This window comes from Diplotaxodon limnothrissa, linkage group LG22 (assembly GCF_057381915.1).
Source record: "Diplotaxodon limnothrissa isolate DT_005_m linkage group LG22, D_limnothrissa_male_GT1.1, whole genome shotgun sequence".
Lineage (NCBI taxonomy): Eukaryota > Metazoa > Chordata > Actinopteri > Cichliformes > Cichlidae > Diplotaxodon > Diplotaxodon limnothrissa.
The window spans coordinates 4022138-4036641 of NC_140616.1; the positions used below are offsets into that span (position 1 = coordinate 4022138).

The 14504-nt window shown below is 39.8% G+C and overlaps 1 protein-coding gene across 1 annotated transcript in view; it reads right to left on the minus strand.

The window, feature by feature from the left end:
• The window catches only part of grin2da (glutamate receptor, ionotropic, N-methyl D-aspartate 2D, a), a 145451-nt gene that overhangs the window by 95870 nt on the left and 35077 nt on the right, over nt 1-14504 (minus strand). The window lies entirely within an intron of this gene.

Consider the following 14504-nt stretch of genomic DNA (forward strand, 5'->3'; position numbering starts at 1 on the left):
TAGTGTATATAAAAAAACTGTTATAACGAGATTAAAGAAAGACAGAAAGTGCTCGTGTCTAGGGATGGGTACCGGTATCCGGTGCCATTCTGACATAAACTGTAGTAAACAGACCGAAAAGCAGCGCACATTTCGGTGCTTTATTTCAGTGCTTTTGTTTTTTTCCTGAGATGTGATACACTTTGAATTCTAGCCAATCATTTTACGTTTCCGAGGATAGTAGGCGGGCCCAGGTACGTACGTTCTTTTAGAGCAGAGCTACAGATTAAAAATGCCCAAGGCGAAGCGGTCAAAGTCTGGCTGTACTTCACAGCAAAAGATGCAAACTCAGCAGCCTGCAACAAGTGCTTTAAGCTGATACTGTGATACTGTCAAAGGAGGTAACACCTCAAATCCGATGAAACACCTGGCAACGCATAGCATTTTTTTAAAAACCAAGAAATGCGCCGTATCTGATAGCTTGCTGCGAGACCTCACACCAAGCACATCTACTGCGGGTGTGGTGCCTGTTATCGGACCCGGAGTTAGCAACATCCCCCAAAAACCCGAAGAGGAGAGTCCTGGCCCCTAGCCCTGCCAGTGTAGCAGAAATGATGAGGATGATGATGGCAGCAGCAGCCGTTCTTCTCTGCGTGAGTAGCTTAATGTTGTTCCTGTGTAATTTACGTTGAGTAAGCTAACCACGTTATTACATTAATGCATGTAAGGTGAACTAGCAAACACCGTCGTAGTTAAATGCGGCTGTCTTCCTGTTTGATGGCAGATGCTCCCTTCACCCTGGCCAGAAAGGCTAAAATGACCAAAGAAAAAGTGGGAAACAGCTAAACATGAGAGGTTTTTGGACAAAGTTTGTGTTCTCCATTCTTTAAGCACCGGTTCGAGCACCGTTTAAGCACCGGCACCGTTTCAAAAGTACCGGTTTGGTGCTGGTATCGGATAAAACCTAAACGATACCCATCCCTACTCGTGTCCCCAAGTGACTCATATGTTGCTTTAAAGTTTGTTGATGATTCAATGGAAATTAAACTTTTTTCTAATTTGTGTGACCCTGACCTTTGACCTTGAAGCATTACAGCTTCTAGAAGCGATTTCAGCCAATTAAGCTTCAACCATATGGGTAAAGATACTCAAATAGACCATTTTAATAAGTAAAGTTGAGATTTTAATATGTATTCATGCAGGGTGTAATTTTGCAACACTGTGACATTATATGGCAAAAATTAAAACAGCACCATCTGTCGATGGATGGATGGATGGATGTGTGGATGGATGGATGGAGTCACACTGAGCTCTCCATGCCTTTTCTATAATATGATATTTTACTCTGTGTTTTAATGTAATTTTTTCCAAGGTCAACTTTGATCTTAGGCACTAACATTGAAGATCAAACTTGAATCCTTGGCAAACCTAGGTACGCATATCCCCCAAGGCCTCTAGTGTATCCTTGTCAAGTTTGAACACAGTCCATAAAAACTGTTGATATGTTTTTACTGATTTTCACATCCTGACTTTGACCTGATTTTCACCAAAATTCAACAAACTCAAGCTGTTATTGTTTTTTACCATTACACAAAATCTGATCATGATATCTTAAAAACTGTGGATGAAAGACTGCAAACTAACAGACAAACCAACAATATGGACTTCATGCTAAGGATGACTTCGTCTTACTACCAGGCACTAGTCAACCAAACAGAGAGCTGGGCTATAACACCAGGATCTGATTGCAACAGAAAGAAAACTCCCTAAACATGGTTCAAGAGTTCCATTTTCCACATACCTGCAACCAGAATGAGAAACAACACCAAGAGAAACTGAACAATGGATTTCAGGTGTTCCTTAAAATCAAGCTCTGAATGGAGAGCTAAAGGAAGAATCAAGGTTAATGCTGTGTTCAAAAGCACTACTCGGGCGAGGAACATATTTCTGAGAATTCCCCAGCACAGGACCAAAATAGTCCACTTTAGATGAATTTGCACTAAGGCAAATACACCATGTTATTTGATGTCTGATGTCTAGAAGAGTTCAAGGTTGCATGTTCATGTTTAAACAGTTTTAAGTGATATTTATTTGGGTTTAAACGGGTCCACCTTTTGTCAGGTGTATTCTTGTCTAGTTCTGACTCTAATCTCCCAGTAACCTTCAGATTGAAGCATTTTTAGTGACAATTTCAGATTTATTGATACTGACTGATACTGTTGGGATATGTGTTAACCTATCAATATAAAGGAAAGAAATATATATATAGAGAGAGGGAACTACAAGCGCTGAGAAAGTGCAACAGGAAAGAAAACCAGCAGAGAGGAAAAGGTGGAAAGGTGTCTCACCCAATAATTAAAACAAAGAAAGTGAATATATGTGTGAGCCAGGAGAGCGAACGAGAGGGAGCCCTTGCCAAAATTGAGACCAGGAAACTCGACAGATGGGAAGGTGACAAGTCGACATCTTGATGAGCAACAAGAGAAGGTGTGAAAAGGAGGGAAGGAAAGGCAGGGAATGGCAGATGAGAAAAGTCCCGATATTTCTCCATTACAGTTCCTGTCTTTCATTGCAATTGTTTTTTATTGAGAGGCATAAAGGTTGCAAAATCATGTGATAGCAAAAGCAATAAAGTCACATTTTACCAGTTTGATCAGATTAAATGTGTGTAGATTTCATCCTCAACATAAACTGTGCAAACAAGTCCCATCTCACATCACTAATTAGGATTTTATTTGACAGTAACTTTGGCTTCCAGCTCCCAGAGATCTCATCTGATTACATTTCCTGTTTCAGTTGAGTCACTGTGAGTCACTGGTACATCTGACAGCAACCTACATGTTTGTCACCTATATTTTTAGATTTATTTACACTGTTTACACTTCATAAATGCCACTGTTAGCTATTGGCACTGTAGGTTTAAGTGTTAAATGAATATATACGGTAGTTTTGAAAAGGACAGTAAAATGCTTTAGTTAATGTAATCAGAAGCTCACCTGCTGTGTGATGGCATGATCAAAAAATAACTAAGAAGATTTAAAGGACAAAGTGATGCAGTTTCTGAAATCTTGCAGAAGTCAGGGGGAGAGTTTAGACAGGTTTTCCGGTTATCCTGAAAGATTGTGGTTAATCAAGCTCACGTGGAGTGGTTATTAAAGAGTGAGATGGACAGCGAGCATGTGGCATGACACTCCTCCGCTCCAGATGAGCAGTCAGTCCCCCTGAGGGTTTGAGGTGACTGGATAAGCTTCAGTCTGACTCTTCCTCCTCCACTGTCTCCCTTTACTCCCACCACTTTTGGCATCATCTTCTTCCTGCTCTCCTGTTTGTATTTCACGTTGCCTTATTTCTTCCTCATGCTCTTTTTTCCAGCTTCCTCCCCTGCTTTAAGTTTTCCCTTTCTCAGCCTTTTTTTAAATCTACAACTTTTTTCCTATTCTGACCTTCCTCTTTGGCTTCATCTCATTAGGTTTTTGCATTAAGCTTTATCATTTGAGTGAGAAACAATACGCTATATTGCAATTAACGGCAGCTACTTATAACACAGTACCCATTTTCTTCCATCCCTTCTGCCTTCTTGCCTGCATGTTATGGCCTACATTCTGCTTGTCTGTGTTTCTATATTTAAGCTAATGCTTTGATTTAGTGAAAATTACAACACGCAATTTGAAAAACACAAATAGAACTGTCAAACGGAAAAGATGTGCTCCTTTACGGTGATTTTTCTTATTAGACAGAACACATCCTGGCTGTCCTATTCTGGTCCTCCCGACTCACTGTCTCCCTTCTGTCCGATCCTCCTCTAGACACCCCCCCCCTCAGTCCACACTTGTGCATTTTACTTATTCAGTTACAATGCACTGCATGTCTCAGCTGTCTGAAGGCATTAAATCCTTTTTAAGCCAATCCTTCCTACTTTCCCTGCATGTCAGATGAATGAAGTGTCTTTAATCGCCATGCTCAGAATGACTGGCTTTTACCCGGATTCACCTGGGTGAGTTTTTAAAAAGCCAGGAGTTAGTGTTTCTTTCAGTCCTGCTAAAGTAGCTTTTTCCCCCTCATTAGTCTGGTAAAAGGATTCTGATTATTGGAAAAGGTGAAGTGACAGTTTTAAGTTTAGGCCTTTATAAAGTGAGGTTTAGGCTAATTCATTGGTATTCAGTTGCTGAGCAGGTGGCGATGTACTGCTTCGGGTACAGGTAAGACAAGGGACAGAGCTCGACTATCATCACAGATTGAGTTGAGGATTCTCTAAGGGCATGTCTGAGCAAGTCATTTGAAAATGTACAACTGTAAAATAGCTGATATGTGCTATCCACCCTTGTAATGAATGTTTTAAGTAAAAGTACCCAAAGGAAAATAGCCCATGTGAGGATTATGATATATTAGTATTACCCATGTGTTAAGTCTAATTGTTGAATGTTGCCATTGTGTTTCTTAAATTTGTACAGTCTTAGTTTAAGCAGTAGGATCAAAGCCATTCCTTTGATTCTGACCACCTCTCCAGCCACTCTGTGCTGGGGGAGGTTTTATTGTAGATACATCCTATCTGAAAGATCTGTTTCTTTTTGATGTAAGCTTCCTGGGTTTATGACCCTTTGGTCAGCAGGAGGTCTCACACACACATTCTCACATAACACACACACACACACACACACACAGTATACATTTACATACAGTGCCTTGTCTTTGTAACCAAAGGGGGGTTGCAAGGGGAGGTGCTTTGTAAACTATTGTTTGAAGTTTGTCAATAAAAGGCAGCGAGAGGAGGCCACCATTTTGGGGTTCTTTGTCGTGCTGGACACAGACGAGGCCTCCCTTGTGCAAGTAATGGATCGATCGACTGTCTTGTTTTCTTCATGATGAATAAGTCTCTAGAATTAGCGGGGTTTGTGGAAACACAGACCCAACACCATGCATTAATATAAAAGCAGCATTTAGCTTTTGTAATTGATGAAAATACAGTATACCTGCTGTATATCAGGTTTGGTCTGTACAAAAACCAAAAAACCCACCAAGACTGCAATTCTGCTTCATCCAACCAATAAGCAAACTCTCTAAATTAGAAAAATAATGAAAATGAAATGCTCCAAATCCCCAAATATACAGTATACGGTTATTGCAAAAGGAATTTTTGTGCAATAATACTTCTATATAGTCTCAACCTAAGATCTCCAAGTAATTCATTCAGTACTAATGTATGCTGTTATGGCCACCTGCTTAACCCTCTCGAGGCAGGTGTTGCCGATTTGCAACAGTTAAAAACTAACAACCTGATTACCCCACATACATATTTTATGAGTTTTTTTTACTCAGAAGTACCACTGCAGGACTTGGTTGTGCATTAGCAAAAAAAAGTTTAATTTGAGCCTGAGAGGGTTAATATTGTGCTCTGGCCCATTGACTCCACAAGGTCCCCAAAGGTGTGCTGCGATATCTGCCACCAAGATGTTAGTAACAGATCCTTTGAGTCCCGTAAGTTGCGAAGTGGGGGCTTCATGGATTAAAACTGTTTGTCCAGCACATTCCACAGATGCTTAATTGAATTGAGATTTAGGGAATTTGTGAGCCAAGACAACACCTCAAACTCACTGTTGCGCTCTTCAATCCATTTGTGAACCATTTACATTCTGTGGCAGTGCGCATTATCCTGCTGCAAGGCCACAACCATCAGGGAACACCATGAGAGGGTATATACGGTCTGCAACAATGCTTAGGAAGGTACTACGTGTCAAAGTAACATAACGTGGAAGGCAGGACCCAAGGTTTCCCAGCAGTACACTGCCTCTGCCAACTTGAGCTCTTCCCATAGTGCATCCTAGTGTCAAGTGTTCCCCAGGTAGGCGACGCACATGCGCAGCTATCCACATTGCTCCGTGGTCCAGGTCTGAAGTTCATTGTTGTTGCAGCCATCGTTGGTGCTTTTAACAGTGGACAATGGTGAGCGTGGGCACCCTGACTGTTCTGCAGCTTTGCAGCCCCATATACAAAAAATTCCAATGCGCTGTGTACTCTGACACCTTTTCTATCAGAATTAGCATCACATTTTTCAGCTTTTGGAGCTAAAGTGGAACATGTGTGGGACTGGATAGGCCAGCCTTTTCTCCCCACGTGCATCAGTGAGCCCATTGGTGGTTCACCACTGTTCCTTCCTTGGACCAGATTCTTCCTTTTGCCAGATATTGATTACTTAATACCAGGAACACCCCAAAAGAGCTGCAGTTTTGGAGATCCTCTGACCCAGTTTTCTAGCCGTTACAATTTTTCTCTCATCAAACTCTTAAAGCTTAAATCTCTGCACTTATCAATTTCAGTGTTATTTACTTCATTTGTCAGTACTCATAAGGTTACGTTTGATCAGTGTATATCTGGTTAAATAGCTCAGTGCGTCTGACTGATAAAAATAGTAGATTGAAAAGAAGCCTCTATCATTTGAAGATTTGAAACTTAAGTAAACAAAGATTGCAACTTCATACTTCAGTAAAGCATTTAAACCACTGTAACTGTCACTTACAGTACTGTTTACAGCACTAAGTACGGTAATGTTTAAGCGCTGCACTGTTTGTAAATTGATTAACAAACCCATAGCCTGCAGGTGCATTTTCTCAGTACTGTATCTTTAAAACAGACACAGCAGTAGAAGACTGTACAATGGTCAGGCACTATAACAACAGCTGCTGAGGCTGAGCAAAGAGAGGGGGCAGAAGATGCTTGCATCACTTTACTTCACCTCCTTTTGACACACCTTGAGGGCTTAGGGACTCACAGTAGACTAGAAAACTCCCATCAGCCAAATATTCTAACCCAAAATGTGTTGAGTGTTTTTATTCTTTATTATTCGAAATAGCAACAACTGCAGACAACACAGTCATCATCACGCTTAATACTGATGTAGATAAACATCGGCCGGTGGTGGAGACCAAACCCACCTACGGCTAAACACTGAGAACACCAAGGACATGGTTATCAAGTTCAAAAAGTTCTCTCACCCCCGATTGAAGACCAATATGAAGTGTAGATATATTGAATCGGTGGAACATCTTATAATATAAATACTTTGAATTGGTCATTGATAATAATTTGATGCCAATCTGGAGGCAGTTGTCAAGAATCGCTATCAATGCCTGTAATTATTGAGTAAGTTGCACATATTTAATGTAGGTAGAGAAATGATGACTCTATTGCTCGGTTTGGAAATGTTAGAACCAAAGATAGCACAACAGGCAGCAAAGTAACAGGCCTCCCACAGAATCCACTACCTGCAATATATGAGCTGCAGGTAGAAAGACCCGAGCGACTGAGGAGAGTCACAGAGCCAGACCCACCCAGCTGCTTCCTTCAGGCTGCAGATACAGAACACCATGAGTAAGTGTAATAAGACCAAAAAGACTTTGTTCCCCATCCACTTGTTAAATCAGTTTATGTTAAATCTGAACCCTACCGTCATGTGTTTTTTATAACTGCAGGACTATGTCTTATGATTTAGTATTGTTTTTATTTTTGTAAAATATATATATATGGACGATTTCTTGAGACCTTTCTGTAAAACTAATTTCCTAGTCGGGACAATAAATCAGTGAATAAATGAATGGAAACAATCTATACTAGATTGTTTTCTTGGCATTTCACACATGACTTGTTCTCCCCATCGTGCTGTTAAAGTTACTCATCACACTTTCTGTTTAATTGCATCTGCTTTGTCAGTATCTTCTCAAATTTTAACATTTTAATAGATTAAGAAATAATAATAACAATAAAAACATTGTTAAACGGGGCATCAGGCTGAACAATTGTGTAACTTCCCACTGTTAGTAGGGAATGCTGCACTCCAGCCAAACACTAGCTCAGCAGGACCCTGGCTGGCCCTCCATGCTCCATGTGATCTAAAGAAAACTGGTTTGCAATCCTCAGAGGTAGCTTTTTCCAAAAATTGCATCCTTTGTCAAAATTATCAGAAGAAAAAAAAAAACTAAAAATGTAGAAATTCTTGGCTGTTGATGCAATTTTTTCTCAGGAATGTGTGAAGTAAATGATGTAAGATGTGCACTTTGGAATCATCATCCTGTTGAGAAGCAACAATTTACCCACAAACATGTCTCGACTTGATCATTTTGGATGTTGCCAGAAGTGATGAGTGAAGGGTGCACCTGATTGCATGCATATACAGGAGTAATCACAAAGTACCCACAAGCTCATAGATGCCTTTCCTTATCTTCCAGTTTGCCTTGACAGGGATGTTACTTTTTTTGCAACAGGCAGGGTCGACCCGCGTTGAAAGACTGCACAGGGTTAACATTTCAGACAGTCTTTCATAGAGTCTTTGGTATCAAGTAAACTGAATCTTTTGGCTTGTAGCGTTAACAGAAATGTCACAAACCACTTTACCAGGAAAGTCCACTTTGCTGTCATTTATCTGAATGCTCTGTATGGACCCCTAATGGATTACACCAATGTAGTGCAACGACTGTCCAGATAAAACTCTTAAAGTCAAATTCATGCAGGTGGTTTGACAATAAAATGGCATTTTTTTACCCATTTTTTTTACTTTTGGAATCCTTTGTAGCTGAATAAATTCAAGTTGCTGAAAAACAAATCTTTTGACATTGTTAATACTCTTTATCACAAATGCGCATCTTTGAATAAAAGCTAAAGTCTTGCTTGTCACGGCATGTTTTGAAATGTAGTTTATTTCAACTTTTTATAAGTTTTGTATTCCAGTGAGTTTACAGCACTGACTGAATGTCATTGTTATGGCTCGATCTGTTGTGCTGTACGTGTTCGCATTCTGCACTGCTGCTGTTGTTTGCAATCTGATGGCTGGAAGCTGCAAAATGATTTCCAAGCAGACAGCCAAATCACCATCATCATCGTCGTTATCGCTGCCTTTGTCTGCTGTCATCTACATCTTCAATTTACTCTCTCTCTCTTCCCTCATCCATCCGTCCTCTCGACTCTCTTCCAGCTCTGCCTGCCAAACTTCCATCTCACACGTTCCCTTTCTTTCAGTCCCCTCCTTTTCTTCTTTCTCCACATCCTGATATTTGTGTGGCAAAGTCTGTCTACACAAGCAGCTGGTTGTTCACTTTTTTGGATGAACACAGCTCTGTAGCAATAGTTGTGTATTATGTGTTTTACTCACTTGTCAGAAACAAAGAGTAGAAAGACTGACTAATGGAGATTGTCATGAAGCAAAACGGCTCCAAAACATCCTTTTTCCCCACCTGATTTTTCATAGGATGAGAGTTGGCTGAATGCAGCAGCCACACAGAAGAAATTTATGCATGGAGTGGGAATCTGGCATACCGTTTTCCCAGTGGGCTGACACACTTTTGGGCCAATGGGCTGGCTTTAAGGGCCCCTGTGCAGCTGTCGTACAAATGCTGACAGCAGCCCATTCGATCATTTTCATTACCGACACTGGATTGCCCAATCAAATCTCTTAATGCAATTAGCCCCTCCCCTACCTTGGCTGTGCAGATCCATTAATAAGCCCAAAGCTAAGGGTTCCTTCTGTATAAAAACATAGATAGCATGAATTTATTTCATGGTTTAAATCCTGAACCATGAAATAACCGCGAGGAAATTCAAATTTCTTTAATAATGGACAATTGCTAAATCAAAACATTAAAAAAAAATGCAAATATGAATTTTCATTTGTTTTACATCTCTTACATCTGTCATTTGTTGCAATTTATTGTTTAAAAATGTATTGAGCAATTTATTTAGAAGAAAACTCAGGAAAACTGTATCAAATATGACATACGAGGGATTAAGGGGTTAAAAAGGTACGAGTACTGTAACACTACTTTGCAGCTTTTAAAAAAACAAAAGCAAACAACAAGCATCGCACGGGAGGCATTTTCAGAAAGTGCTTCACAACAGATTGCACGATCAGTCATGAAGGAGCATTTATTCCTATAATGGCTCTGAATCGAAACACAGATAAAAAACTGAATATAAAACAAATTCATATCATTTCAAGGTCAAACATTTTCCACTCATCAGCTTTTAGGCTATTCACTGCTTCCACCCTACTGAATGTCATCTGGGGGTTTTGAAAAATCCTCCTCAATCAGTGTTTTTGCGCTGTTTGTGACAAGGTTGACAAATTCAACAGTGGAAATATTACACCAGTAAAAACAGGTATCAACTGCCACACCATGTCTTGTAGTTTAAAAAGCATGTAGCTTTATTATTTGTTTCTCTGGCACAGAGCATGACGGTATAGTAATGGTAGCATTAATGGTGTTGTGAAGAACATATTTATGTTTGGAGTTGTTTTAGTCTGAAGAAGATTCAAAGTGAAGAATTAAATAAAGCTGGTCTTAATGGAGGTTTCTTTTGAATTTGATAACCTTGAAGGCCGAGTACAGTCGTCATCCTCACTGTAGAAGCATGATTGGACTTTTATTTATTTAAATACTTTATGCTCTTTGCTCAGAAGAGCCTCGTAGTTTGGTTTGAGGAGGTGATCATGAGCATTTTTTCTTTGCCAACTGTTTTGTGCACAGAGGCAATAATGGGAAGTAACTGCAAACTGAGCAAACAGCTTTTATTTATTTATTTAGTTGTTTATTTTTTTCCAAATAGGAAGTGGAGGATTTTAACTGTAACCACATGAATTTAATCTAGATTAAATAGTCAAACAGTCTATTTGATGTCTTACTGTGCTTTGCTAGGGTCATTTTACAGCTTTCACTGTGTAACATATTTATTTGGATTCTTTTTCTTTCTCCCAAACCAATCTTTCCGTTTACGACTGGCAAAGAAATTTAATTTGTAAATCTGTGGGCACTGCTCATCTCTGACAGCACAGTTTATTAACCATCAGTAAAGATTTACACATAGATTTTTTGCCCCTTCTCAAATGTCGCTTGTTTAGCTTGGTATATAAAGTAGGTTTAACTGCATGTGAGCTAAACTGTATTGAATTGCATTGGATTTCATCAGCCCTAACTTCTAAAATGACAAGTTGAGCTTTCAAGATTTCCAGTGGGCTTTTCATATATTACTATTAATTCACAATTAAGTGTTCCCAAGTTGTTTGCATGTGAATAAGGCCACACAGCAGCTAAAAACAGGTTACGTTTTATTTCGCAGTGCCACTTCAGTCAGAGCAGAGATATTTTTGGAAAGGTGTATATCTCCCCGGAGAGAAAAACCCTTCATGTGTTACAGGTGTCGTTCATGCAGCTGTAGCGAGGACTATCACTGCCACTCGATGAGAGTCCCATGAGCCTCTGCGCCCGTCAGCGTGACAGACAGCCCTGCTGCTGATGGAGAGCAAGATTCTGAAGGGCATGAAATGTTTTGCCGAGTTTAAAATGAACCTGCTCACTTCATTAAAGAGTGCAGGCAGGCAACCTGTGGTAACCATCCATCTGCAGTTGATCTGCTCGTCTGTGCAGGCAAGATTTCCCTGATATTGTCATCAATCTGTCATATACGTACAAACTACAACTGCTTTTTCTTTCTTGTGGTTAAGTATTGTAATTTAGACTTATTGTTGAGTCTCTCCTTAAACCTGCCTCGTGTTTCACTGGGTTAATGTGGCAGAATTGTTTTGTTTTGTTCACTTGTCAGTTCATTTTCTTGCTCAAGGAGCACAAGGCTTACAAAGCTCTGTGCTACCACCTGGATTGATGATAACTCGTATGGGCAGTTACAAATATAAAAAAAAAAAAACAGAATGTGGGAGTAAAGTGGTGGGGTTAATACCCCCCTTGACACCTGTACCTGCAAACTCAGAAGTGTCAAAACTGTCATTCCTCCAGTGGCCACTAGTGGCTGGGTGCAAAGGTTGTTTCCTGTAAATGTCCATGAAAAAATGCCCAACTTCACAGGACAAATAAACAGCTTAGCTATTTTGAGTTGTTGAACTGGAGCCTATCCAGTGTTTCTGTGTTTCTTTTAAAACATTATCTGACAAATATGACTTCCTGTGCAGTTAACAGTATAAGTATTGCTACCAAGATGCCTTCACTGAGCTATTTCTGCTCAGTGCATCTGCAGTAAGCCAACAAGTATTAATTGATGACTTAGTAATGCACCCATTAAAGTCATCACTGGGGACAAAACCCAAGATGCCTGATGCCATGATGCTAATTCAAAGCTTAAAAATGGTAGCCACAAACAAACCCATTCTCAAAGTGTCAGAGTCACAAATTCCATTGTTACCATCATTTTGATCTCAAACACCTGTAAATGTTTGTAACTGCATCTTTTGCAGTTTTACGGCGTTGAGAAAAAAAATATCCCCAGACAGTCCGACATTACAATTTTTTTTTTTACAAACTATCCAAAAATGAACTTTGGAGTATTTAATACCAGCAACACATTTTGCTGTGACAGAGGCACGAGATATGAGAAACAGCTGGTGATGAAGACACAGCCACAACTCATTTAGTATTCTCGCTCAATACTTACACAATATTAATACATTGTTTTTGTACTTATGACTACACCAACTGCTTTCCATGCATATATTTCACTCGTCTTGATTAGCATGCAATTTAAATGCACTCTGGGGACTTTGGCTTTGCAGACAGCATACCAACACCATCCATCCACCCATTCATCCATCCACAAACAATACTAGATCCAAGTGTACAACAGTATATAAACCTTGAGGGGAAATGTTCAAAATCTGTTTAAAAACCAATAGCCGACGGAACAAATGACTTTCTTTTGGCATTACAAAGATGGAACCATCTGGAACTCCACGTTGTAAAAGATGGTAAGGGTCAAAATGATGGTCTGTGCCCTTGAAAGAACACTATACAGATGGAGAAGGTCTTTAAGTGTTACAGTTAATAGCAGTTAATTTGTGAATGCAATACAGCTGCACACAATTAACAAGCATACAGTAGCAGTAGTTACCAGACGGTTTCTGTAGCTCTGACACAGCTGAGAGTAAAACCCAACTCCACCACACAGTTCCCAGAGGGAACTGTGCCAAAGAGCAGGAGCAGTCAAACAAGCTTGTAGTTAAAAGTTGGACTTCTGCTATTTTATTTCTTTGCTTCACATATTTAAAGTCTCCCTGATTGTGAAGGGCAAACTGTCCTAAATGCAAATGGTAAATTTGGTTATAACCAGTTTGTCAACTCATCCATTGCACCTAATGTCAGTATATTCACAGTCAAACTAGAAATGCAGCCATTTGTGTGACACAGGGTACAATACTACACCTCACTCTCCTCACAAAATATACCAAACAGACATCAATATGGCAGTCTGTGTAAGCTGAAAACATTCCTCCTCCTCCATCGGACATGTAAGTATTACTGCTGCCCTGCATCTGCTGCCTGACATCAATCAGCGTCCACCATCACACTCAAATGTTATTTGTAACATATCTGCGTGTGATAAACCAAACTCTCTATAACTACCAAACTAACTATACTCTGCTGCTGTAATGAACCATTTCTTTTTTTTCTTTTTTTTTTTTTTTCTTCTAAATGAATTGTAATGAACCATTTCAAATGGAAGTCATCTGACTGAACTTAACGAACTTGAGTCTGAGTCAAGACTTTCCACTAAACACTGGAGAAAATATATTAGGTTTTAATCTGCATATAAACAGACTTTTAAAAGCATCTGAAAAGGTTTTCAGTATTTTAATATCATTATTAGCTGGTGTTTTAAGCACCAAGCAGTAGTTTCAACATCAGCAGTGCACAACTCAAAATACTCCCCACAAATCTATCAATTGTTTTCTTACATTAGTGAAGCTCTCACATATTTAAGTTTTGTCTTGAAACAAACAGCCCGTTTTTAAATAAACAACTGCATCAATTCAGTCATACAGAATAAAGGAGCACTAATGGACTAAGACTGAGAACGATGTTGCACAGTTGCTAAATCAGTCAACTATTTGCACGTTCCTTCATTATGCAATTTAATGGTCAATGCAAAGCAAAAACAATGTTTGCTTGACAGCATGATTGCAATGCACTCCAATCAGTCACTAAACTAAAAGACCTAATAGGTCAGCCTTTGACTCTTTGGGGCATGGGTAAATGATCCATGGGGGTGTCTTGTGATTTTTGGCACTGTGACAGTGTCAGCAAGTCCTGTGGGTCGTGTGGGCTGCGGTCTGGGGCCTCTGTGGATTGGTCTTATTTTGGCGGGTCCTGATCGGTTTTGGGTTCTGGGTAGTTTGGACGCCGTCTAAATGCCTTGGGTTCTTCGTGCTGTTCCCTGAGCTATTTCTCAGTGGCTCTGGTAGTGTGACAGTGCACATTGTCGTGCTGGGGGAGGCTGCTGGCACCAGTGTCAGTGAGTGGTCTTTGGAATGAGTGTCCTTGAGCTCTAACAGACAATTAGACAGATCTTATGTGTCAAAGTAGTATGAATGCCAGGGCCAAAGATTTCCCAGCAGCATATTGCATTGTAATGAGATGATCAATATTATTCACTTCACTTGTCAGTGTTTTTAATGTTGTGGCTGATTTGCGAAGTAAATCTTTAGCATTAACAAATGCAGAATGAAACCAGCAGTGAAAACATGGATTTTCTATGTG